A 24,959-nucleotide genomic window follows, 5' to 3' on the forward strand; every position below is an offset into this window, starting at 1 on the left:
CACAAATATATACTGTTACACATACACATTGTCATACAAAAACACTGTCACGTGTACACACTGTCATGTACTGTTACACACAGCCACTGTTGCTTATACATATACTGTCACTCACACACACTGTCACATACACAAAAACACACATACATTATCACACACGCATGAGTTCATACATACATACACACTGTCCCATATACAGTCATACATTCACACACAGACAGACAGACACACACACACACACGCACACACACAGGGCAGCACAGTGGTTAGCACTGCTGCCTCACAGCGCCAGGGATCTGGGTTCGATTCCCAGCTTGGGTCACTGTCTGCGTGGAGTTTGCACATTCTGCATGGGTTTCCTCAGGGTGCTCTGGTTTCCTCCAAAGTGCAGGTTAGGTGGATTTGCTATGCTAAATTGCCCCTTAGTGTCCCAAGATGTGTAGGTTAAGGGGATTAGCCATGGTAAATGTATGGGGTTAGGGTGGAGGGGAGGGCTTGGGTGGGATGCTCTTTTGGAAAATCAGTGCAAAATCGATGGGCCAAATGGCCTCTTTCTGCACTGTAGGGATTAGTGGTTATACCTGCACTGTCACACGTACCCTCATTCATACTTGCAGATGCATAATCACACAGACACACATATTGATAGGCACACACATGCATGTACTCTAATACGCACACACCTACACATTCGTAAGCATACAAGTTATACAAAAATACACCTGTGTGTATGAACGTACAGATTTACGCCCATACACAAACACACTTTTGTAAACCTCTGTCTGTGTGGATTTGGATTTGCAGACACACGTACACGCACAGCCCTGGTTATTGGGGGAGAGACACGGTGCTGTGTCAGTGGGAGATGCCTGGTGGATTTAAGCAGCGCTGGATCGGAGATAGACAGGGTAGGTTGGTGTGGAGGTGTTGCTTTCCGGGCTTGGAGGCTCTGTGTGAGCAGCCTAATGTGAGCAGCTCTGTAAGCAGGGCAGTGCAGTGCAGTGATGGTGCTTGCAGACTGCAGCATTGCTGCCGCTGATCATGCTGCCCCCAGCCCCAGGGGCCGCTGGCTGGACGGAAGGGCTGAGCGGACAGCCCCTCACTAATGGATGGCTCGGCAGAGTTCGGTACCACACCGGGCAGCCTCATAAAGGAAAGAACAGGTAGGCGGAACAAAGTGTGTCTTGTTTAATCTTGCTCCGGGGAAAGACGTTGTAGCCGCCGGTATGAAACTGACCCATTTATACAGATATATTCATCAAGCATTCATATCACATACAGAGCTATACACACACATCCCATACCTATAGTTACATATATATCACATACAGAGCTATACACACACATCCCATACCCATAGTTACATATATATCACATACAGAGCTTTACACACACATCCCATACCTATAGTTACATATATATCACATACAGAGCTTTACACACACATCCCACACCTATAGTTACATATATATCACATACAGAGCTATGCACACACATCCCATACCTATAGTTACATATATATCACATACAGAGCTTTACACACACATCCCATACCCATAGTTACATATATATCACATACAGAGCTTTACACACACATCTCACACCTATAGTTACATATATATCACATACAGAGCTTTACACACACACATCTCACACCTATAGTTACGTATATATCACATACAGAGCTACACACACACATCTCACACCTATAGTTACATATATATCACATACAGAGCTTTACACACACATCCCATACCCATAGTTACATATATATCACATACAGAGCTTTACACACACATCTCACACCTATAGTTACATATATATCACATACAGAGCTTTACACACACACATCTCACACCTATAGTTACGTATATATCACATACAGAGCTACACACACACATCTCACACCTATAGTTACATATATATCACATACAGAGCTTTATACACACATCTCACACCTATAGTTACATATATATCACATACAGAGCTTTACACACACATCTCACACCTATAGTTACATATATATCACATACAGAGCTACACACACATATCTCACATCTTTAGTTATATATATATCACATACAGAGCTACACACACACATCCCACACCTATAGTTACATATATATCACATACAGAGCTACACACACATATCTCACATCTTTAGTTATATATATATCACATACAGAGCTACACACACACATCCCACACCTATAGTTGCATATATATCACATACAGAGCTACACACACACACACATCCCACACCTATAGTTACATATATATCACATACAGAGCTACACACACACGTCTCACACCTATAGTTACATATATATCACATACAGAGCTACACACACACATCCCACACCTATAGTTACATATATATCACATACAGAGCTACACACACACATCTCACACCTATAGTTACATACAGAGCTACACACACATCTCACACTTATAGTTACATATATATCACATACAGAGCTACACACACACGTCTCACACCTATAGTTACATATATATCACATACAGAGCTACACACATCTCACACCTATAGTTACATATATATCACATACAGAGCTACACACACACATCTCACACCTATAGTTACATATATATCACATACAGAGCTACACCCACACGTCTCACACCTATAGTTACACGTAGATCACATACAGAGCTACACACATATCTCACACTTATAGTTACATGTAGATCACATACAAAACTATACACACACATCTCACACCTATGGCTACATATATATCACACACACAACTACATGCACACATCCTACACCTGTAGTTACATGTAGATCCCATATAGAGCTAAACACACATCTCACACCTATAGTTATATATATATCACATACAGAGCTATACACACACATCTCAGGCCTATAGTTACATATATATCACAAAACTATTGTTACATGCACATCTCAGATGTGCATTACATATCTACAGTTACACACATACATTATATATTTATAGTTACATATACATCTCACATGTACATTACATACTTACGGTTACGTACACATCTCACATATACACTGCATACCTACAGTTAAATACACATCTCACGTACAGACCGACTGGAAATAATAACGTGCATTTTGCAACATTTCTTGACCACATAAGTGGGACACATTCCGACAGAGCACACGGCTGAGCTTTACCAATGTCCCAGTGAATCGGAACGAAACCCTTTCTGAAGTGGGTGACAACTGTGTTATTGCATGGGGAAATGTGAGAGAGGCTTTCACTGGTTAGCCCAGGGTCTGGGGATAGCCCCCTAATGAAGGTGTGGGGTGGGGGGGGGGCGGCTGAGGTACTTCCCTCCAGATACCCTTGAGTAAGGCAAATGTTAAACTGGGAAGGTGTGTGTGTGTGTTGTAAACAGGTTGTTACTGCGGTTCTTGTCCCTCTGATCAAGCGCGGGCAGAAAGCCAATGACTTGGTGACTGTGTGCTGGGTGTTTATCGGATCTTTTCACCTCTCCTGCATTTTAAACATTTGTCAAAATTGCAGTAAAATTTAAACTCCCCTGATCCTGACAGGGCCGAGTGGATTGATCATTGACTGACTGCGTCCGATCTGGTAGATTTATTTTGAGAAAGGTAAGGAGGGGGGGGGGGTGTTTAATGCGAAGTGTAACGAACCACCAAGCTAAATTGCCCAGAAACTGCAGATGAGCAGATTAGTTCTGCTCCGGTGCAGTGCACACAGTGTGGAGTTAAACTGGAGAGCTCTGCTGCTGCTAGTACAGGCACAATGGGCCGAATGGACTCCCCCTGCTTCTATTCTATGAAATCCAGTGGAGTTTATTCCTGCATTCCCCCCAGTGTCTGGCTGCAACAGCGCTACTAAAGGTATTTTTGCCAAGCGTTTCCTTGCTGCAGTGCCGAGGGGAGATTTTTAATATGAATAAAGAAGGTTCCTGTGGAAGGGAATACCTGGGATGTGACATGTTTTGACAAACGTTCAACCTGGACTCTACACCACCAGAGCTGCTGCCTGGTGCTTGCTTAGGAAAGTCAAATATTTGGGCACTCCCATCTTCAACAAGAAGGTCTTAGCCCATTGAATCATAGAATCCCTACAGTGCAGAAAGAGGACATTCGGCCCATCGAGTCTGCACCGACCACAATCCCACCCAGGCCCTATCCCCATAACCCCATGCATTTAACCCAGCTAGTCCCCCTGAAACATCTCTACGTATTTACCCTGCTAATCCCGCGACACTGAGGGACAAGTTACCAATCAGCCAATCAGCCTAACCCACACATCTTTGGATTGTTGGAGGAAATCGGAGAACCTGGAGGAAACCCACGCAGATACGGGGAGAACGTGCAAACTCCACACAGACACAGTGACCCAAGCCAGGAATCGAATCCGGGTCCCTGGCATTGTAAGGTTGCAGTGCCAACCACTGTGCCACCGTGCCGCTCACCCACACTGTGTACTGACACTTTTGGGGACTTAAGGCAGCTCCACCCTCCTATTCCCTTCTCTCCACCCTACTTCTTTTTAATTATTCATACATGGGATATGGGCATTGCTGGCTGGTTATAGAATCCTACAGTGCAGAAGGGGCCATTCAGCCCATCGAGTCTGCATTGACCTCAATCCCACCCAGGTACTATCCCCATAACCCCATTCATTTACCCTGGCTAGTCTCCCTGAAACTAATTTTTTAGCACCTAACCTGCATGTCTTTGGACTGTGGGAAGGAAACCAGAGCACCCGGAAGAAATCTACGCAGACATGGGGAGAACGTGCAGACTCCACACAGACAGTGACCCATGCCAGGAATGGAACCTGGGTCCCTGGCACTGTGAGGTTGCACTGTGCCACCGCCTCTCCCTAGTTGCCTTGGAGGGAATGTTGCTGTGCCTCTGAAGTCACATGCAGGCCAGTCCAGGTAAAGATGACAGATTTCCTTCCCTGAAGGACACTAATGAAATACATTAGTGAACCAGATGGGATTTTCCCACAAGCAACAATGGTCATCAGCAGATTCTTAATTCAAACCTGAGTTCCCAGAACATTAGCTGAGTTTCTGCATTCAATCTAGTCTAGTGATAATACCATTAGGCCATCACCTCCCCTCACTATTCCCATTTTTCTCCACCCTCCGATCCCCTTTCCCATCCACCCACCGATTCCCCTTCTCTCCATCCTCCTATCTACTTTCCCTCCACCCTCCTATCCCCTTTCCCTCCACCCTCCTATCCCCTTTCCCTCCACCCTCCTATCCCCTTTCCCTCCACCCTCCTATCTCCTTTCCCTCCATCCTCCTATCCCCTTCTCTCCACCCTCCTATTCCCTTCCCTCCACCCTTCAAGCCCTTACTCTCCACCCTCCTAGCACCTGTCCCTCTCGCCTCCTATCCCTTTTGTCTCCACCCTCCTATCCCCTTCCACTCCATCGTCCTTTCCCCTTTCCCTCCATCCTCCTATCCCTTTTCCCTCCACCCTCCTATCCCTTCACTCTCCATCCTCCTATTCCCTTTCTTTCCATCGTCCTCTCCCCTTTCTCTCCATCCTCTTATCCCCTTCTCTCCACACTTCTAACTCCTAACCCTCCACCCTCCTCTCCCCTTTCCCTCCACCCTCCTATCCCTTTCCCTCCACCCTCCTATCCCCTTTCCCTCCACCCTCCTATCCCCTTTCCCTCCACCCTCCTCTCCCCTTTTCCTCCACCCTCCTATCCCCTTTCCCTCCACCCTCCTATCCCCTTTTCCTCCACCCACCTATCCCTTTCCCTCCACCGTCCACAATGCCTATACTGCTGGAGGTGGCAACATTTGCATCAAGTGATAAAGTTTTCCAGCACAGAAAGAGGCCTTTTGGCCCATCGTGCCGGTACTGGCCATCAAGCACCTATCTGTTCTAATCCCATTTTCCAGCACTTGGTCTGTAACCTTGTATGCTATGGCATCTCAAGTGCTCATCTAAATGCTCCTTCAATGTTGTCAGGGTTCTCTCCTCCACCAGCCTCTCAGGCAGTGAGTCCCAGAATCCCACCACCCTCTGGGTGAAAATATTTTTCCTCAAATCTCCTGCTCCTTATCTGAAATCAATGCTCCCTAGTTACTGATTCCTCTACTAAGGGGAAAAGTTTCTTCCTATCCATTCTATCAATGTCCCTCATAATTTTCAACACCTCAGTCACGTCCCCCTCTCAGCCTTCTCTGCTCTAAGGAAAACAACCCCAGCCTAACCAGCCTCTCTTCATAGCTGAAATGTTCCAGCCCAAACCACATCCTGGCGAGTCTCCTTTGATCCTCTCTCATGTAATCACATCCTTGACGTTTGTTGATTTCATTTGTTTGCTGTGTTGAGCTTGCTGTACGAGATGAGAGATTGGGAGAGCTGCGGGGAGGTGGGGGGCTTAAATTGATAGCCCTGTCCAACTTCCTGCTCAGGGCATAAACCCTCTCCCACTTGATGGGTGGGATTTTATAGCCTCGCTCGGGAAAGACCGGAAATTCCCGCCTGTGGTCAATGCAGATTTCTGTTTCCGGACCATTCCCCACTCCAATTCTGGGTGGGCGAGGTGGTAGAGTTCTGGCTGATGCCTCAGCCAAGACTCCGTTGGCACGTGGAGACTCTCATCACATTGCTGTTAAATGGTTGTCCGATGCCTGATTCCCAGTGCTGAGATTGTGGGGTGAGAGCGTGAGCAAATGGATCACTTACCATCCCAACTTCTTCGCTCCGGTAAAAACTATAATATCACCCCATAGCAGAACGGGGGGCCCTTTGGTTCATCATTTCCCCATCACTTAGAACATGGCGATCCAACCTAAATCCACTCTCACGTTCATGGTCTGCAGCCTTGTAGGTTGCAGCACCTCCATTCACCCCAGTGGTTTTTAACTTTGACTCAACTTTTAAGGGGCATCTGGACAAATACATGAATAGGATGGGAATCGATGGATATGGTCCCCAGAAGGGTAGAGCGTTTTAGTTCAGATGGGCAGCATGGTCAGTGCAGGCTTGGAGGGCTGAAGGGCCTGTTCCCGTCCCATAATTTTTTGTTCTTTGTTGTAAATGTGGCGAGGATTTTCACTTTGCCATCCTTTCAGGTTGGGAGTTCCAGACCCCCACCACCCCCAATTCCCGTCTTATCCTTCAAACAATTGCAGCTCCTGCAAAATGTGAAATAGAAACGGAAAAATGCTGGAAACACCCAGAATCTGCGAGAGAGAAATGCCAGTAAAAGTCAATGACTCTTCAAATCTCTCTGCTGAGGGAAACTTTCCTTCCTCTCCATTCTGTCTTAACACCTCATATAATGTCACACACCCCAATTAATTTAGAGCAGTATGGTGGCTAGCACTGTTGCCTCACAGCGCCAGGGACCCGGGTCCAATTCCGGCCTTGGGCGACTGTCAGAGTAGAGTTTGCATTTTCTCCCTGTGTCTGTGTGGGTTTCCTCCGGGTGCTCCAGTTTCCTCCCACAGTCCAAAGATATGCGAGTTAGGTGGACTAGCCATTCTAAATTAATGCTAAGTGTCAGGGGGATTCACAGGATAAATACATGCGGTTATGGGTGGGATTATTGTTGGTGCAGACTCAATGGGCTGAATGGCCTCCTTCTGTACTGTAGGGATTCTATGATTCTATGAATTCTCCTGTCAGCTGTTCCATACAAAACAAAGCCAGCCTATAAAACCTTTCTTCATAGTTTACATTTTCCAGAGTTGCCCCTTTTCAGGTGCTCTGCCCCAAGAGAGCACTGGGGAACATGCATTTCCTTGTGTTGGTCCATGGTTCTGTTTGGCAAGGTATGGTTGTAGTTTGCCAGTGTGAATACATCCTTATAAATCTCCTATGCTGTGTAATCAGTGGTGCCAGGACTATACACTGTACTCCAGCTGTGGCCTAACTATTGTTTTATACAGTTTCAGCGTGATCGCAAACAAAAACAGAAAATGCTGGAAAATCATCAGCAGGCTTTCCAGCATCTATGCAGAGAGATTAGAGCCCATGTTTTGTGGCTCTGGCTTTATTCTCTCGGCACAGATGCTGTCAGACCCGCTAAGATTTTCCAGCATTTTTCTTTTCTGTTTCAGATTCCAGCATCCGCAGTGATTTGCTTTTGACCTCCCCGCTTTTATCATCTCTCCGTCAGTTAATATCCCTTTCCACTCTTCCCACTACTCCGTACTCCCACTCCCCCATCTCTCTGTCTTTGCCCTTCCCCTTTCCAAAGCACAGCTGTGTTTGAAATAAAACTGTCCCTCTCTAAGGAACTTGTAGGATTGCATTTTAAACAGTTTTCCCCACCCACCCTTCAGAATGTCCCCCAAAATGTAGCATGGTACCATCCGTGTATAAAGCAAACAAGATCTGGTTGGACACCCATGGAGCACCGGGAGAACTGTTTACGGTCACTATCTGTAACCTCGGGGAAATTTTTCACTCCTCAATCACCATTGATTGAGGTGACCAAAGCTAGCTCTAGGTGAAGTGTAGATGGGTTGTGCTAAGACATGCAGCAGATTTACAAATCTAGTAAGGCCACTACACGAGGTTACTGGCATGCAGAAAAATCTAACAGGTCAGAGCAAAACTGAGCAGCTCTTACCACATCCATAAGATCATTTCTTTTTATTCATTCGTGGGACATTGGGCATCACTGGCTGGCCAGCATTTATTGCCCATCCCTTGCCCGACATTAACCACATTGCTGTGGCGCTGGAGTCACATTTAGGTCAGACCAGGTAAGGATGACAGATTTCCTTCCCTAAAGGAGACCTGATGTCCTTGTGTACCAGCTGCTGAAGGTAAGTATGCAGGTGCAGCAGGCAGTAAAAGAAGGCAAATGGCCTTCACTGAGAGAGGTTTCACTGCAGGAGCAGGGGTGTGTTGTTGTAATTATACAGGGCCTTGGTGAGGCCACACCTAGAATATTGTGTGCAGTTTTGGTCTCCATTTCAGAGGAAGGATGTTCTTGCTCCTGAGGCAGTGCAGCAAAGGTTTACCAGGCTGATTCCGGGGATGGCGGACCGATGTATAAGGAGTGATTGACTAGTTAGGATTGTTTTCACTGAAGTTCAGACAAATGAGGGGAGATCTCATAGAGATTTAGAAAATTCGAACAGGACTAGACAGGGTAGATGCAGTGAGGATGTTTCCAATGGTCGGGGAATCCAGAACCAGAGGTCACAATCTGAGGATTTGGGGTAGACCATTTAGAATGGAGATGAGAAGACATTTCTTCACCCAATGAGTGGTCTGTCTGTGGAATTCATTACCACAGGAAGTAGTTGATGCCAAAACAGTGAATGTATTCAAGAGAAGGCCAGATATAGCACTTGGGGAAAATAGGATCAAAGATTATGGGGAGAAAGCAGGATTTGGTTATTGAGTTGGATGATCAGCCATGATCGTGACGAATGGCAGAGCAAGCTCGAAGGGCCAAATGGCCTCCTCCTATCTTCTTCGTAGTGAACCAGATGGGTTTTTCCAACAATGGTTTCATGGTCATCAGTAGATTCTTAATTCCAGATTTTTTTTATTGAATTCAAATTCCACTACCTGCTATGGTGGGATTTGAACCCGGGTCCCCAAAATATTAGCTGAGTTTCTGGATGAACAATCTTGTTATTATACCACTAGGCCATTACCTCCCCATTGTGGAGGTGGACATTAGGCCACAAACTGAAGGAGGAGCTTTCATGAGCATTGTCATTCTCAGACATGGTGGATGCAGAAGATGAGACAGAAGTGCTTAAGTACCCTCAGCCAAAATTGCCAAGTGGATGGTCCTAATTGGCCAGTTTCCAGTCCATTCAGCTGTGTAATACTGGGATATTTCTGAATGCTCTGGGCACAAAAGAAAGACAATGGATGGAATTCTCCCCCAGATATTCTAAGTGTTGAATTTGTGGGAAAATTGGAGTAATTCATGCCGGTTTTTGTAGTGGGAGTTCAGACTAGAATCTCCCATATTCTGTGCAACGCAGAGGCACCAGCGTGATTATCATTCAATTTCAGGAGATGGGACCTGTTCGCACTGAAACCAGCGGAAGTCCGTGCATGGGCATTGACCTCAAACTGAGCCTCCCCATTTGCTGACCAGCTCGATCGCTGGCCAGCCCAGGACCCCCGCAGTGCTGCCCCCCAACAGCCAATGGCCCTTTTGCAGCCTACCGACCATTCCCAGGCTGGCCTCGAATCCCCCCCACCCCCACCCCGGTCTCAGGGAACCCCGATCTGTAGCTCCTCACCACTCCCCAGAAGCGATGAAAGCTCCTCACACCTCCCCCTGCCAGGCACCTCCCCCCAGCCTGCCCTGATTTCCAGCCCCCCGAAACAGATTCACCCCCTCCAACAGCCCCAAGCACCCCACAACCTGCCCCAAACGCTGGCCTCCGTCCTGCCCTCATCGATCCCCATGCAGAGTAAAAAGTCTCACAACACCCATGCAGTGGGACCTCCCACTCTCTATTTGCCCCTAAGCCCCGCCTCCTACCAGGCCCTGCCCCTATTGGCCCCATCTCTTGGTACTGCTCGACTCCTGATAGGCAGTGCCAAGGTGCCCCAGGACATGGGCACTTCGTCCCTTGGGCAGTGCCAGGGACCACAGGCTGGCACTGCCAGGTTGCTCATGCCCAGGGGCCACCATCCTCCCATTGCCTGACCCCCTGGGGGGCTCCAATTGCCCCTCTTCATCCGGTGGGGCCTCCGCTAGTTCCCCGAAAGTGGGGAGATGCTCTAAACCCCACCGGAGTGAAATACTCCTGGTGGGGTGAGAGATGCTATCAGGCCTGGAGAATTCAGTCCCAGGCTCGATAATCACATTAAGTAACATTAAAATAAGATGTAAAGTACAGACCTAGAGTTCCCACTGGTTTCCAGCGCAAGTCAGACAGTGCTGGAAATCCGGCGCTGAGAGATATGCATGTGGCAGGAACACACGTGTGAATCCCATGTGTGCCCAAATGCAAGGTTCTCCCACCTCCCTGCACTAGATAATTAGCACGGCGGGGTGGGAGTATCACCCAGAGTGTCCCTGCTAACTTTCCAGACACAGTGCTGAATATCCACACCAGTCATTCACCAAGTCAATCCAATGCAACTACTGAAGCTGTCATTATCCAGAGTGTAGAATCTTCCCCCATCCATATCTTATCAAGAAGAAACAGACCTACATTAGCTCTGTAAGGGGCAGCACGATGGCACAGTGCTTAACACTGCTACCTCACAGCGCCAGGGACCCCGGTTCGATTCCTGGTTTGAGTCGCTGTCTGAGTGGAGTTTGCATGGTCTCCCCATGTCTGCGTGGGATTCCTCTGTGTGCTCCAGTTTCCTCCCACAGTCCGCAAGACGGGCTAGTTGGGTGCATTGGCCATACTAAAGTCCCTCTCAGTGTACCTGAACAGGTGCCGGAGTGATGCGACTAGGGAATTTTCGGGGTAACTTCAATGCAGTGTTAATGTAAGCCTACTTGTCACATTAATACATAAAAATAATAAATAAATAATGAAACTATAGAGACAGTGTGGGAGGTGGGGAGAAGCACCACAACACAAAACATTTCCCCTGCACCCCCTCCCCACGTTGGGAGCTATGTGAGCCGGACTCACCTAATCTAAGAAGTCAGACAACTGCAAATCGACTGGAGGGCAGGTCCTCAGTTTAAACATGTCATCCTAAAGACAGCACCTGGGGCAGTGCAGCACTCCCTCAGTACTGCTCTGGGAGTGTCAGTCTGGATTATATACTCAGAGTCCTGGCGAAGGACTCGAATCCAGTGCTCAGGGGGAGATTGCGAGCAGTTGTCCAGGCTGATGCTGGTGATAAACACATCTTTCGGATAATGACTGGGAGGCAAAGCCAGGATTGAGAGGACCTGATGACAGCTCCCTTTCCAGGGTCCCTGGAGATTGCTAATTAAATTGGATTCCACTCAGACTCAGCAAGAGGAGCGAGAATTCATCAAAATGCACCGGGGGTGAGGGAGAGTTAAAGAAATGGTGGCATTGCCTCTTGTGAAATTCGGATCTGCATCACTGAGTGCTGAGTAAAGCACTGTGTCATTAAAATGAGAGTGTCCTTGAGCCAGGAGTGCTTGCCTTTAAAGCCCTGTTAGATCTGCAATGTTCAGTATTGTGCTGCCAGGAAACACCTTTGGTTAGATATAAACTTGCAGCTCTGACAGTTCTGTGCAGCAAAAGGGTCATGAATCAGAGCAGTGCAAAATAGCTGCCTGGACAGAGCGACTCTGCATCTCAACTTTGCAGGTGCAAGATAAAACTGCAGAATAGGAATTAAACGCTGCTAACCTGCGATTCAGTGCTCAGTATATCAGTAAGCACTGAGGCTTTCATCAGAGCCTGGCTCAGTTCCTGAGAACAACTGGCTCGGTATCAAAGGCAGGCATGCTGGCTCAGCCGGCGGTGACCGGCGGGGGGGAAGTCAAGAAGCCAGTTACCTAACGTGCCAAATGGATTAGAGAGACAGAAACAAATTGAGAAAAATGTCAAGTACACGACTGTTCTTCTGACAAGGAAGTTGCCTGCGATTCCAAACCCAGAGTCTGCACTGGGGGGGGGTGGTTGGGGGGCACTCAGGTTATCTAAATTATCCTGCAAGAAACAGGCAAAAGATTGTGCCTTTTATACACTCGCTGTGGGAAATGTTAGGGAATGACAGGCATCTTTGCAAGGATTCAAGAGCACGTAACCCCATTTTGACGTTGGCCTGTCTGCTAATTTGTGTGTGTGTGTGTGTGTGTTTTTAATGCTCTGGGTGTAGGTGTTACTGATGTGACCAGCATTTAATGCCCAGCCCTTAGCTAAGTTTACAATTTACAGAGATGATTTAGAGTTGGGGACCAAGAGTAGTGTGTCAAAATTCGCAGAGGACGCTAAGATGAGTGGCAGAGCAAAGTGTTTAGAGGACGCTGAAAGTCTACAAAGGGATATAAATAGTCTGAGTGAGTGAGAGTCTGGCAGATGGAGTACAATGTTGGTAAATGTGAGGCCATCCATTTTGGTAGGAAAAGCAGCAAAATGGACTATTATTTAAATGGTAAAAAATTGCAGCATGCTGCTGTGCAGAGGGACCTGGGTGTCCTTGTGCAAGAATCTCAAGGAGTTGGTTTGCAGGTGCAGCAGGTAATTAAAACGGTAAATGGAATTTTATCCTTCATTGCTAGAGGGATGGAGTTTAAAAACAGTGAGGTTATGTTGCAGCTGTATAAGGTGCTGGTGAGGCCACATTGGAGTACAGTTTTGGTCTCCTTACTTGAGAAAGGATATACTGGTGCTGGAGGGGGTACAGAGGAGAGTCACTGGATTCCAGAGTTGAGAGGGTTGGCTTATGGGGAGAGACTGAGTAGACTGGGGCTATACTCATTGGAATTCAGAAGAATGAGGGGAGATCTTGTAGAAGCATATAAGATTATGAAGGAAATAGATAAGATAGAAGCAGGGAAATTGCTTCCACTGGCGGGTGAAACTAGAACTAGGGGGCATAGCCTCAAAATAAGGGGAAGCAGATTTAGGACTGAGTTGAGGAGGAACTTCTTCACACAAAGGGTGGTGAATCTGTAGAATCCCTGCCCAGTGAAGCAGTTGAGGCTACCTCATTGAATGTTTTTAAGGCAAGGATAGATACATTTTTGAACAGTAAAGGATTTAAGGGTTTTGCTGAGCGGGTGGGCAAGTGGAGCTGAGTCCATAAAAAGATAAGCCATGATCTTATTGAATGGTGGAGCAGGCTCGAGGGGTCAGGTGGCCTACTCCTGCTTCTAGTTCTTACATTCTTATGAACTAGATTGAGTCAGGGTGGTGGTTAAGAGTCAACTATGTTAGTGTAGGACTAGAGTCATATGTAGATCAGTAAGAAGGGCAGATTTCCTTCCCTGGAGGGAAAAGCTTTAGATTTGTGACAATGGGCAGGATTTTATGACTTCACTCAATCCAAAATCCCGCCCGAGATCAATGGACATTTCCAATGTCTGCCCCTCACCTGCTCCAATTCTGTGGTGCGCGGGGCAGTCGAATTCCGATGAACCTGAGAGTTTTGTGGTCACCTCCATGGATGACACTGTGGTTAGCACTGCTGCCTCACAGTACCAGGGACCTGGGTTCGATTCCCAATTTTGGTCATTGTCTGTGCGGATATTGTACATTCTCCCCATGTCAGTGTGGGTTTCCTCTGACTGCTCCGGTTTCCTCCTACAGCCTGAAAGACCTGCAGGTTAGGGGCATTGGCCATGCTAAGTCCCCCCTCAGTGTACCCGAACAGGCACTGGAGTGTGGCAACTACAGGATTTTCACAGTAACTTCATTGCTGTGGAGTTTGCACATTCTCCTCCACTGTGTGGAGTTTGCACATTCTCCTCGTGTCTGCGTGGGTTTCCTCCAGGTACTCTGGTTTCCTCCCACATTCCAAAGATGTGCGGGTTAGGTTGATTGGCCATGATAAGAAATTGCCCGTTAGTGTCCAGGGATGTGTAGGTTAGAGAGATTAGTGGGTATAATATGTGATATGGAGGTAGGGCCTGGGTGGGATTGTGTTCGGTGCAGACTCGACAGGCCGAAAGGCCTCTTTCTGCACTGTAGGGTTCTATGATTTATGCAGTATTAACGTAAGCCTACTTGTAATAACTAAACTTCGCTTTTACTTTACTAGCAGCAGCTTTTTTTTTCCCAGATATTTTCAAACTGATTTGTTAATAAGAACATAAGAACATAAGAAATAGGAGCAGGAGTAGGCCATCTGGCCCTTCGAGCCTGCCCCGCCATTCAATAAGATCATGGCTGATCTGAAGTGGATCAGTTCCACTTCCCCGCATTCTCCCCATAACCCTTTATCCCCTTGCCTATCAAAAACCTATCCACCCGTGTCTTAAATATATTTAGCGAGGCAACCTCCACCACTTCAATGGGCAGAGAATTCCAGAGATTCACTACCCTTTGAGTGAAGAAGTTCCTCCTCAACTCCATTCTAAACTGCCCCCCCCGCCCCCCCCTTATCTTGAGGCTGTGCCCTCTAGTCCTGCTGTCCTTTCTGAGTGAGAAGAACCTCTCCACCTCTACCCTATCCATCCCTTTCATCATCTTATACATCTCTATAAGATCCCCCCTCATCCTTCTAAACTCCAACGAGTACAGACCCAGTCTATTTAGTCTCTCTTCATAGTCCAACCCCCTCATCTCCGGTATCAGCCTAGTGAACCTCCTCTGCACTCCCTCCAAGGCCAAAATATCCTTCCACAAGTGTGGCGACCAAAACTGCACACAGTACTCCAGTTGTTGATTCTCAAAGCTGCCCTAGAGGGATTTCCACACATGTTCTCTAACATTTGCAGCGTGGTAGTATAGTGGTTAGCACTGCTGCCTCACAGCACCAGGGACCCGGGTTCAATTCTGGCCTCGGGTGACTGTCTGTGTGGAGTTAGCACATTCTCCCCGTGTCTGCATGGGTTTCCTCTGGCTTGTCCAGTTTTGTCCCATACTCCAAAGATGCGTGGGTTAGGTGGATTGGTCATGTTAAATCGACCCGAGTGTCAGGGGGATTAGCAGGGTAAATATGTGGAGTTACGAGGATAGGGCCTGGGTGAGATTTTGGTCTGTGCAGGCTCATGGGTCAAATGTAGGAATCCCTACAGTGCAAAAGGAGGCCATTTAATGCTCCAGAGCATTAAAATCATTTGACCCATCAAATCTGCACTGACTTTCCAACAGAGCATTGTAACCAGGCCTAACTCCAGCAACCCCGCAAATTTATCATTGTCGATCCATCTAACCCACATATCTTTGGACACTAAGGGTGGGATATTCTGTCCCATCCACCACAAGAATTGTAATGGGCAGGATAGGACCGTGCAAAGATTCATTGACCTTGGGTGAAATTTTCCATTCCTGGGGCAAACGCAGCCAGAAAATTGCACCCTCAGGGTGGTTCTGTGTTGGACTGGGTGGTGGTTCTGTGTTGGACTGGGTGGTGGTTCTGTGTGGTACTGTGTGCTGGTTCTGTGTGGTACTGTGTGCTGGTTCTGTGTGGTACTGTGTGATTCTGTATGGGACTGGGAAGTGGTTCTGTGCGAGATTGGGAGGAGGTTCTGTGTGGGACTGGGTGGTTCTGTGTGGGACTGGGTGGTGGTTCTGTGTGGGACTGGGTGGTTCTGTGTGGGACTGGGTGGTGGTTCTGTGTGGGACTGGGTGGTTCTGTGTGGGACTGGGTGGTGGTTCTGTGTGGGACTGGGTGGTGATTCTGTGTGGGCTGGGGTGGTGGTTCTGTGTGGCACTGGGTGGTGATTCTGTGTGGTACTGGGTGGTGATTCTGTGTGGGACTGGGTGTTTCTGTGTGGGATGGGGTAGTGGCTCTGTGTGGTACTGTGTGCTGGTTCTGTGTGGCACTGTGTGCTGGTTCTGTGTGGTACTGTGTGCTGGTTCTGTGTGATTCTGTATGGGACTGGGAAGTGGTTCTGTGCGAGATTGGGAGGAGGTTCTGTGTGGGACTGGGTGGTGGTTCTGTGTGGGACTGGGTGGTGGTTCTGTGTGGGACTGGGTGGTGGTTCTGTGTGGGACTGGGTGGTTGTTCTGTGTGGGACTGGGTGGTGGTTCTCTGTGGGATTGGGTGGTGGTTCTGTGTGGGACTGGGTTGTGGTTCTGTGTGGGACTGGGTTGTGGTTCTGTGTGGGACTGGGTGGTTGTTCTGTGTGGGACTGGGTTGTTGTTCTGTGTGGGACTGGGTTGTGGTTCTGTGTGGGACTGGGTGGTTGTTCTGTGTGGGACTGGGTTGTTGTTCTGTGTGGGACTGGGTTGTGGTTCTCTGTGGGATTGGGTGGTGGTTCTGTGTGGGACTGGGTGGTTGTTCTGTGTGGGACTGGGTTGTTGTTCTGTGTGGGACTGGGTCGTGGTTCTGTGTGGGACTGGGTGGTTCTGTGTGGGACTGGGTTGTTGTTCTGTGTGGGACTGGGTGGTGGTTCTGTGTGGGACTGGGTGGTTCTGTGTGGGGCTCGGTGGTGGTTCTGTGTGGGACTGGGTGGTTCTGTGTGGGGCTGGGTGGTGGTTCTGTGTGGGACTGGGTGGTGGTTCTGTGTGGGACTGGGTGGTGGTTCTGTGTGGGGCTGGGTGGTTCTGTGTGGGGCTCGGTGGTGGTTCTGTGTGGGACTGGGTGGTGGTTCTGTGTGGGACTGGGTGGTGGTTCTGTGTGGGACTGGGTGGTGGTTCTGTGTGGGACTGGGTGGTGATTCTGTGTGGGGCTGGGTGGTGGTTCTGTGTGGGATTGGGTGGTGGTTCTGTTTGGGACTGGGTTGTGGTTCTGTGTGGGGCTGGGTGGTGGTTCTGTGTGGGACTGGGTGGTGGTTCTGTGTGGGACTGGGTGGTGGTTCTGTGTGGGACTGGGTGGTTCTGTGTGGGACTGGGTGGTGGTTCTGTTTGGGGCTGGGTGGTGGTTCTGTGTGGGACTGGGTGGTTCTTTATGGGACTGGGTTGTGGTTCTGTGTGGGACTGGGTGGTGGTTCTGTGTGGGACTGGGTGGTTCTGTGTGGGACTGGGTTGTGGTTCTGTGTGGGGCTGGGTGGTGGTTCTGTGTGGGACTGGGTGGTTCTGTGTGGGACTGGGTGGTGGTTCTGTTTGGGGCTGGGTGGTTCTGTGTGGGACTGGGTGGTGGTTCTGTTTGGGGCTGGGTGGTGGTTCTGTGTGGGACTGGGTGGTTCTGTGTGGGACTGGGTTGTGGTTCTGTGTGGGGCTGGGTGGTGGTTCTGTGTGGGACTGGGTGGTTCTGTGTGGGACTGGGTGGTGGTTCTGTTTGGGGCTGGGTGGTGGTTCTGTGTGGGACTGGGTGGTTCTTTATGGGACTGGGTTGTGGTTCTGTGTGGGACTGGGTGGTGGTTCTGTGTGGGACTGGGTGGTTCTGTATGGGACTGGGTTGTGGTTCTGTGTGGGACTGGGTTGTGGTTCTGTGTGGGGCTGGGTTGTGGTTCTGTGTGGGGCTGGGTGGTTCTGTGTGGGGCTGGGTGGTGGTTCTGTGTGGGACTGGGTGGTGGTTCTGTGTGGGACTGGGTGGTTCTGTGTGGGGCTGGGTGGTGGTTCTGTTTGGGACTGGGTTGTGGTTCTGTGTGGGGCTGGGTGGTGGTTCTGTGTGGGACTGGGTGGTGGTTCTGTGTGGGACTGGGTGGTTCTGTGTGGGACTGGGTTGTGGTTCTGTGTGGGGCTGGGTGGTGGTTCTGTGTGGGACTGGGTGGTGGTTCTGTGTGGGGCTGGGTGGTGGTTCTGTGTGGGACTGGGTGGTTCTGTGTGGGACTGGGTGGTTCTGTGTGGGACTGGGTGGTTCTGTTTGGGACTGGGTTGTGGTTCTGTGTGGGACTGGGTGGTGGTTCTGTGTGGGACTGGGTGGTGGTTCTGTGTGGGGCTGGGTGGTTTTGTATGGGATTGGGTGGTGGTTCTGTGTGGGACTGGGTGGTGGTTTTGTGTGGGACTGGTTGTGGTTCTGTGTGGGACTGGGTTGTGGTTCTGTGTGGGACTGGGTGGTGGTTCTGTGTGGGATTGGGTGGTGGTTCTGTGTGGGACTGGGTGGTTCTGTGTGGGACTGGGTGGTGGTTCTGTGTGGGACTGGGTTGTGGTTCTGTGTGGGACTGGGTTGTGGTTCTGTGTGGGACTGGGTGGTGGTTCTGTGTGGGATTGGGTGGTGGTTCTGTGTGGGACTGGGTGGTTCTGTGTGGGACTGGGTGGTGGTTCTGTGTGGGACTGGGTGGTGGTTCTGTGTGGGACTGGGTGGTTCTGTGTGGGACTGGGTTGTGGTTCTCTGTGGGACTGGGTGGTGGTTCTGTGTGGGACTGGGTGGTGGTTCTGTGTGGGACTGTGTGGTGGTTCTGTGTGGGACTGGGTGGTTCTGTGTGGGACTGGGTGGTGGTTCTGTGTGGGACTGGGTTGTGGTTCTGTGTGGGGCTGGGTGGTGGTTCTGTGTGGGACTGGGTGGTGGTTCTGTGTGGGACTGGGTGGTGGTTCTGTGTGGGACTGGGTGGTGGTTCTGTGTGGGACTGGGTGGTGGTTCTGTGTGGGACTGGGTGGTTCTGTGTGGGACTGGGTGGTGGTTCTGTGTGGGACTGGGTGGTGGTTCTGTGTGGGACTGGGTGGTGGTTCTGTGTGGGACTGGGTGGTGGTTCTGTGTGGGGCTGGGTGGTTCTGTGTGGGACTGGGTGGTGGTTCTGTGTGGGACTGGGTGGTGGTTCTGTGTGGGACTGGGTGGTGGTTCTGTGTGGGACTGGGTGGTGGTTCTGTGTGGGACTGGGTGGTTCTCTGTGGGACTGGGTGGTGGTTCTGTGTGGGGCTGGGTGGTGGTTCTGTGTGGGACTGGGTGGTGGTTCTGTGTGGGACTGGGTGGTTCTGTGTGGGACTGGGTGGTGGTTCTGTGTGGGACTGGGTGGTGGTTCTGTGTGGGACTGGGTGGTGGCTCTGTGTGGGACTGGGTGGTTCTGTGTGGGACTGGGTGGTGGTTCTGTGTGGGACTGGGTGGTGGTTCTGTGTGGGACTGGGTGGTGGTTCTGTGTGGGACTGGGTGGTGGTTCTGTGTGGGACTGGGTGGTTCTGTGTGGGACTGGGTGGTTCTGTGTGGGACTGGGTGGTTCTGTGTGGGACTGGGTGGTGGTTCTGTGTGGGACTGGGTGGTGGTTCTGTGTGGGACTGGGTGGTGGTTCTGTGTGGGACTGGGTGGTGGTTCTGTGTGGGACTGGGTGGTGGTTCTGTGTGGGACTGGGTGGTGGTTCTGTGTGGGACTGGGTGGTTCTGTGTGGGACTGGGTGGTGGTTCTGTGTGGGACTGGGTGGTGGTTCTGTGTGGAACTGGGTGGTGGTTCTGTGTGGGACTGGGTGGTGGTCCTGTGTGGGGCTGGGTGGTGGTTCTGTGTGGGACTGGGTGGTGGTTCTGTGTGGGACTGGGTGGTGGTTCTGTGTGGGACTGGGTGGTCCTGTGTGGGACTGGGTGGTGGTTCTGTGTGGGACTGGGTGGTGGTTCTGTGTGGGGCTGGGTGGTTCTGTGTGGGACTGGGTGGTTCTGTGTGGGACTGGGTGGTGGTTCTGTGTGGGACTGGGTGGTCCTGTGTGGGGCTGGGTGGTGGTTCTGTGTGGGACTGGGTGGTGGTTCTGTGTGGGACTGGGTGGTTCTGTGTGGGACTGGGTGGTGGTTCTGTGTGGGACTGGGTGGTGGTTCTGTGTGGGGCTGGGTGGTTCTGTGTGGGACTGGGTGGTTCTGTGTGGGACTGGGTGGTGGTTCTGTGTGGGACTGGGTGGTTCTGTGTGGGACTGGGTGGTGGTTCTGTGTGGGACTGGGTTGTGGTTCTGTGTGGGACTGGGTGGTTCTGTGTGGGACTGGGTGGTGGTTCTGTGTGGGACTGGGTGGTTCTGTGTGGGACTGGGTGGTGGTTCTGTGTGGGACTGGGTGGTGGTTCTGTGTGGGACTGGGTGGTTCTGTGTGGGACTGGGTGGTTCTGTGTGGGACTGGGTGGTGGTTCTGTGTGGGACTGGGTGGTGGTTCTGTGTGGGACTGGGTGGTGGTTCTGTGTGGGACTGGGTGGTGGTTCTGTGTGGGACTGGGTGGTTCTGTGTGGGATTGGGTGGTGGTTCTGTGTGGGATTGGGTGGTGGTTCTGTGTGGACCTTTCTCTAGGTCAATGTTCCAAGCTGGAAAGGTGTCGAGATAGGTTGGAGATTCGCCAGCAGTGACACTGTGGGCAGTTTGCATGTGTGCAACTGTGGGAGGGGTTACAGCGCCTTAAGTCACATTATATAATTGTGGATCTGTTCTGTTCACGAGCAGAATGAGACAGAGTTTTTTTTTTCTGAACTCTGTATGTGAACACCAGGGAAGCTTTCAGTGATTCTGCCTGCAGGAACCACTGCAATTTGAATTGAGTGGGAAGAGGAGCTCCTCTTGAAGGGCTGCTCTGGACTGCAGGGAGGAAGCCCGGGCTTACTCAGCACTGGCTCCAATTCAACACCAGGGCAGATAGTGGGCCAGGTTTGTTCCTCACACAGCCCACTGACTGGGAACTGGTCAGCTCCAGCCAGCTCCACATCAGGCCAACTGGCTCCCCACAAATACAAATGCAAAATAGCCCCGGTTCTGGAAATCGGCTACAGAAGCTGAGGAGAGTATTCGAGTCAATCAACACCTAGGGACAGAGGAATGGAGCTGACGTTTGTGTTAACTCGCTTTCTCTCTTCACAGATGCAACTTGACCTGCTGAGTGTTTCCAGCACTTTGTGTTTTTATCCCAATCATTCCAATTATTTTTTGACACAAACCGAAGGGATTGTTTCTCACCTTGAGGAATAGAACCTTATCTTTCAATGAGACACTAGATAGCCTTCCAGCCTCAAAATTGAGTTTGACATCTTTCGATTTTAGCCACCACTCCCATGTTTTCAAGCTTCTGTTGTTATGATTCCTCTGGTCCCAGTTTACTTGTCCCATTATTAGCCCTGTTATCCCATCATTTCCTTTGTGAACCTGCCCTTCAATCTATCTCAGATTGTCCCTTTGATCCCTCATACCCCCCTCCCCCACATACCTTCCCCTCCACCTCTCCACGAGCTTCACCCTCTAACCTTTCCCATTTCCGATGAAAGTTCATCAGCCTGCAACATTATCTCCGTCTCCCACTCCACTAGACATATTGCGTCCAACTGAGGGCTTCCCTCATTTTTTGCTTTAATTTCCCATTCCTGGCAAGCGCACTAATCTGCTTCCATTCCCGGCCTCTTCTGCTATGGAATTGATTTTTACATCTAGATAATAAATTCAACTGAACTCAACTGTAGGTGGCACGATGGTGCAGTGGTTAGCACTGCTGCCTCGCAACACCAGAGACCCTGAATCAATTCCGACCTCAGATCACTGTCTGTGTGGAGTTTGCACACCCCCCCGTGTCTACATGGGTTTCCTCCGGGTGCTCCTGCTTCCTCCCACAGTCCGAACATGTATGGGTTATGTTAATTTGTCATGCTAAATTGCCCCTTAGTGTCAAGGGTTCCAGCAGGGTAAATACCTGGAGTTGTGGGGATAGGCCTGGGTGGGGATTGATGGGCTGAATGGCCTCCTTCTGTACAGTAGGGATTCTGTGATCCCGCTTCCAAGTACATTTGGTTTCTTAAAAACTGCAATGCAAATGGCCCAAGCTCCAAGGGAACAAGCTAGTTGGAGATTACCATTCTAGTCAGTACTTCTATTTCAGCTTTTGTGATATTACTTGTTGAATTTAACAATAGCAGGAGCTGGAATGGTTATCTATAAAGCATAGAAACCGTTCCACCACCAATTCTTTGTCTTGTATTTACTATAATTTAGGTATTTAAGAAGGTCAGAGTAAACTAGGGAAGGGTTGGCACTGAGATGACTTAATCAAGAATACCATTTACCAATTACCATCCAGGATAAAGCAGCCCACTTGATTGGCACCCCATACACCACCAGTGCACAGTGGCAGCAGTGTGTACCATCTACAAGATGCACTGCAGCAACTCACCAAGGCTCCTTCAGTAGCATCTTCCCAATCCATTACCTCTGCCATCTAGAAGGACAAGAGCAGCAAATACATGGGAACAACACTGCAGGTTCCCCTCCAAGCCACACACCATCCTGATTTGGAAATATATTTCCATTCCTTCACTATTGCTGTGTACAAATCCTGGAACTCCCTCCCTAGCAGCACTGTGAATGCACTTAGAGACTTGGACTGCAGCAGTGTAAGAAGGCAGCTCACCACTGCCTTTTCAAAGCCAGTTCGGGATGGGTAATAAATGCTGACCTCTCCAGCAATGCCTGTACCTCACACACAAATATTTTTGTAAAAGCTGCAATATTAATATTTGGTGTTTCCATTCTATTACTGTCTACTTTGCCAATGATGTGGGTATGCCGGCGTTGGACTGGCGTAAACACAGTAAAAAGTCTGACAACACCAGGTTTTAGTCCAACCGATTTATTTGATAGTAAACGCACAAGCTTTCGAGGTTTCCCTCTTCGTCAGGTGAATGGAGAGTTCTGGCCTCAGAGCATATAAAGCACAGACAGTTTAGAGATTACTGATTAGAATGCGAATCCTTACACCTAACCTGCTGTTCAAGACCTGAAGTGGCTGACAATGTGAGTGGAAGGAGCACTGATCACAGGTTACAGAGATGTGTATTGTCTCCAGACAGTACAGTAAGTGAGGTTTTGCAAACCCAGGCAAGTCACGGGGGTTACAGATAGTGCGACATGAACCCAAGATCCCTGTTGAGACCGTCCTCATGTGTGCGGAACTTGGCTATCAGTCTCTGTTCAGCGACTCTGCGCTGTCGTGTGTTGTGAAGGCCGCCTTGGAGAATGCTTACCCAAAGGTCAGAGGCTGAATGCCCGTGACCACTGAAGTGTTCGCCAACAGGAAGGGAACAGTCTTGCCTGGTGATTGTCGAGCGATGTTCATTCATCCGTTGTCGTAGCGTCTGCATGGTCTCCCCAATGTACCATGTTTCGGGACATCCTTTCTTGCAACGTATCAGGTAGACAACGTTGGCCGAGTTGCAAGAGTATTTACCATGTATCTGGTGGATGGTATTCTCATGTGTGATGATGGATAAATGATAAATTAGGTAGTTTCCCAGGCTGCTGAAATAAATACTTACCTTCTTCACCTAACCACTATCGGTAATCGAGTCAGACGCACAACTGCCGAGTTCCATGGCCATGATTTAGATGCAGTCAAAGTAAAATCTCCTGGAAGAGTTCATTAGGTGAATCAACACCTGAAGTGGAAAGGTAAGCCAGTGTTCCTCATTCAGCTAGCAATAGTTTTGCTCTTTTAGTGGTGTTTCTGGTTCAACTTCTGCAACTGCCCTTTCCCTAAATTCTGCCCTCCTCTCCCCTGTGACATTCCTTATGTCCGCCCCCTGGATCTGCCACACAGCTTTGCCCTGACCTCTCAATAGGGACAGCACAGTGGTTAGCACAGCTGCCTCTCAGCACCAGGGACATGCATTCGAATCCCAGCTTGGGACACTGCCTGTGTGGAGTCTGCACATTCTCCCCATGTCTGCGTGGGTTTCCTCCAGGTGCTCTGGTTTCCTCTGAAAGACCTGCTGGTTAGGTGCATTGGCCATGCTAAATCCTACCTTAGTGTACCCAAACAGACACCAGAATGTGGTGACTAGGTGATTTTCACAGTAACTTCACTGCAATGTTAATGTAAACCTACTTGTGACGCTAATAAATAAACTTAAAACTTTTCTGCTCTTTCTCCCAGCTTGCAGTCCCTTCCCCTCCACCTTACCTATATTCTCACCCCTCCCTTTTCCATGCTTTCCTTAGGCCAGTCCTTGCCTTCTCTCTTGTATTCTCTTTCCACCTCCCCACCTTCCCTCTCCCCACCCCCCCCCCACCTCTCTGCTCTTGTATTATTTCTTAATGCACCCTCCATTTCCAATCATTCCCTCCCCCACTTCCCCTCCATTATGAGAAGTAGGAACAGGAGTAGGCCATTTGGCCCCCTGAACCTGCTCCACAAATATATGTGGGAAAGGAGTATAAACCAGAGAGTGTCTGCCTGGTGACATGGGCCATTCTCTCTAAACATGCCTGCTGACTCCTTTCTATCATCCAGCTGTTGCTTCAATATTAGCAACTGGCTCACCAGGGTTGGGTTCCTCTGGAAAGCTTATTGCCGTTCCTTGGCCTCCTGCTCTCACGCAGTGGGTGCAAACACAGCTAATACAGTGGCTGCACCTTGGCTGGTGGACGCTGGCTGATTTTCACTGGGATAAAGTGCAGATGGCCTTACGATTTCAAGTAGCGCTGACCCTTTGAAGGTCCGACTATCTGAGAATGGGCACTAACAACCTGAGCTGGCTGCCCTGCTGAGGCACTGGCAAAGTGCCAGACCAATTCCAATCCTCCTCCCACACCTACAGTGCACTAAGGCAGATTCTCCTCTGTTTCCATACAGAGTAATTCCCA

At 49.6% G+C, this 24,959-nt stretch overlaps 1 protein-coding gene across 1 annotated transcript in view; it reads left to right on the forward strand.

The window, feature by feature from the left end:
* The first annotated feature begins 1,076 nt into the window (after window positions 1-1,076).
* The window catches only part of syndig1 (synapse differentiation inducing 1), an 87,083-nt gene continuing 63,200 nt past the window's right edge, over window positions 1,077-24,959 (forward strand). Inside the window, exon 1 of the mRNA XM_080199752.1 lies at window positions 1,077-1,163. The gene's annotated coding sequence lies outside the window, so the exon portion shown is untranslated. The remainder of the gene's footprint in view (window positions 1,164-24,959) is intronic.

Source organism: Carcharhinus amblyrhynchos, chromosome 12 (genome assembly GCF_965287045.1).
Source record: "Carcharhinus amblyrhynchos chromosome 12, sCarAmb.v2.hapA, whole genome shotgun sequence".
NCBI classification, from domain to species: domain Eukaryota; kingdom Metazoa; phylum Chordata; class Chondrichthyes; order Carcharhiniformes; family Carcharhinidae; genus Carcharhinus; species Carcharhinus amblyrhynchos.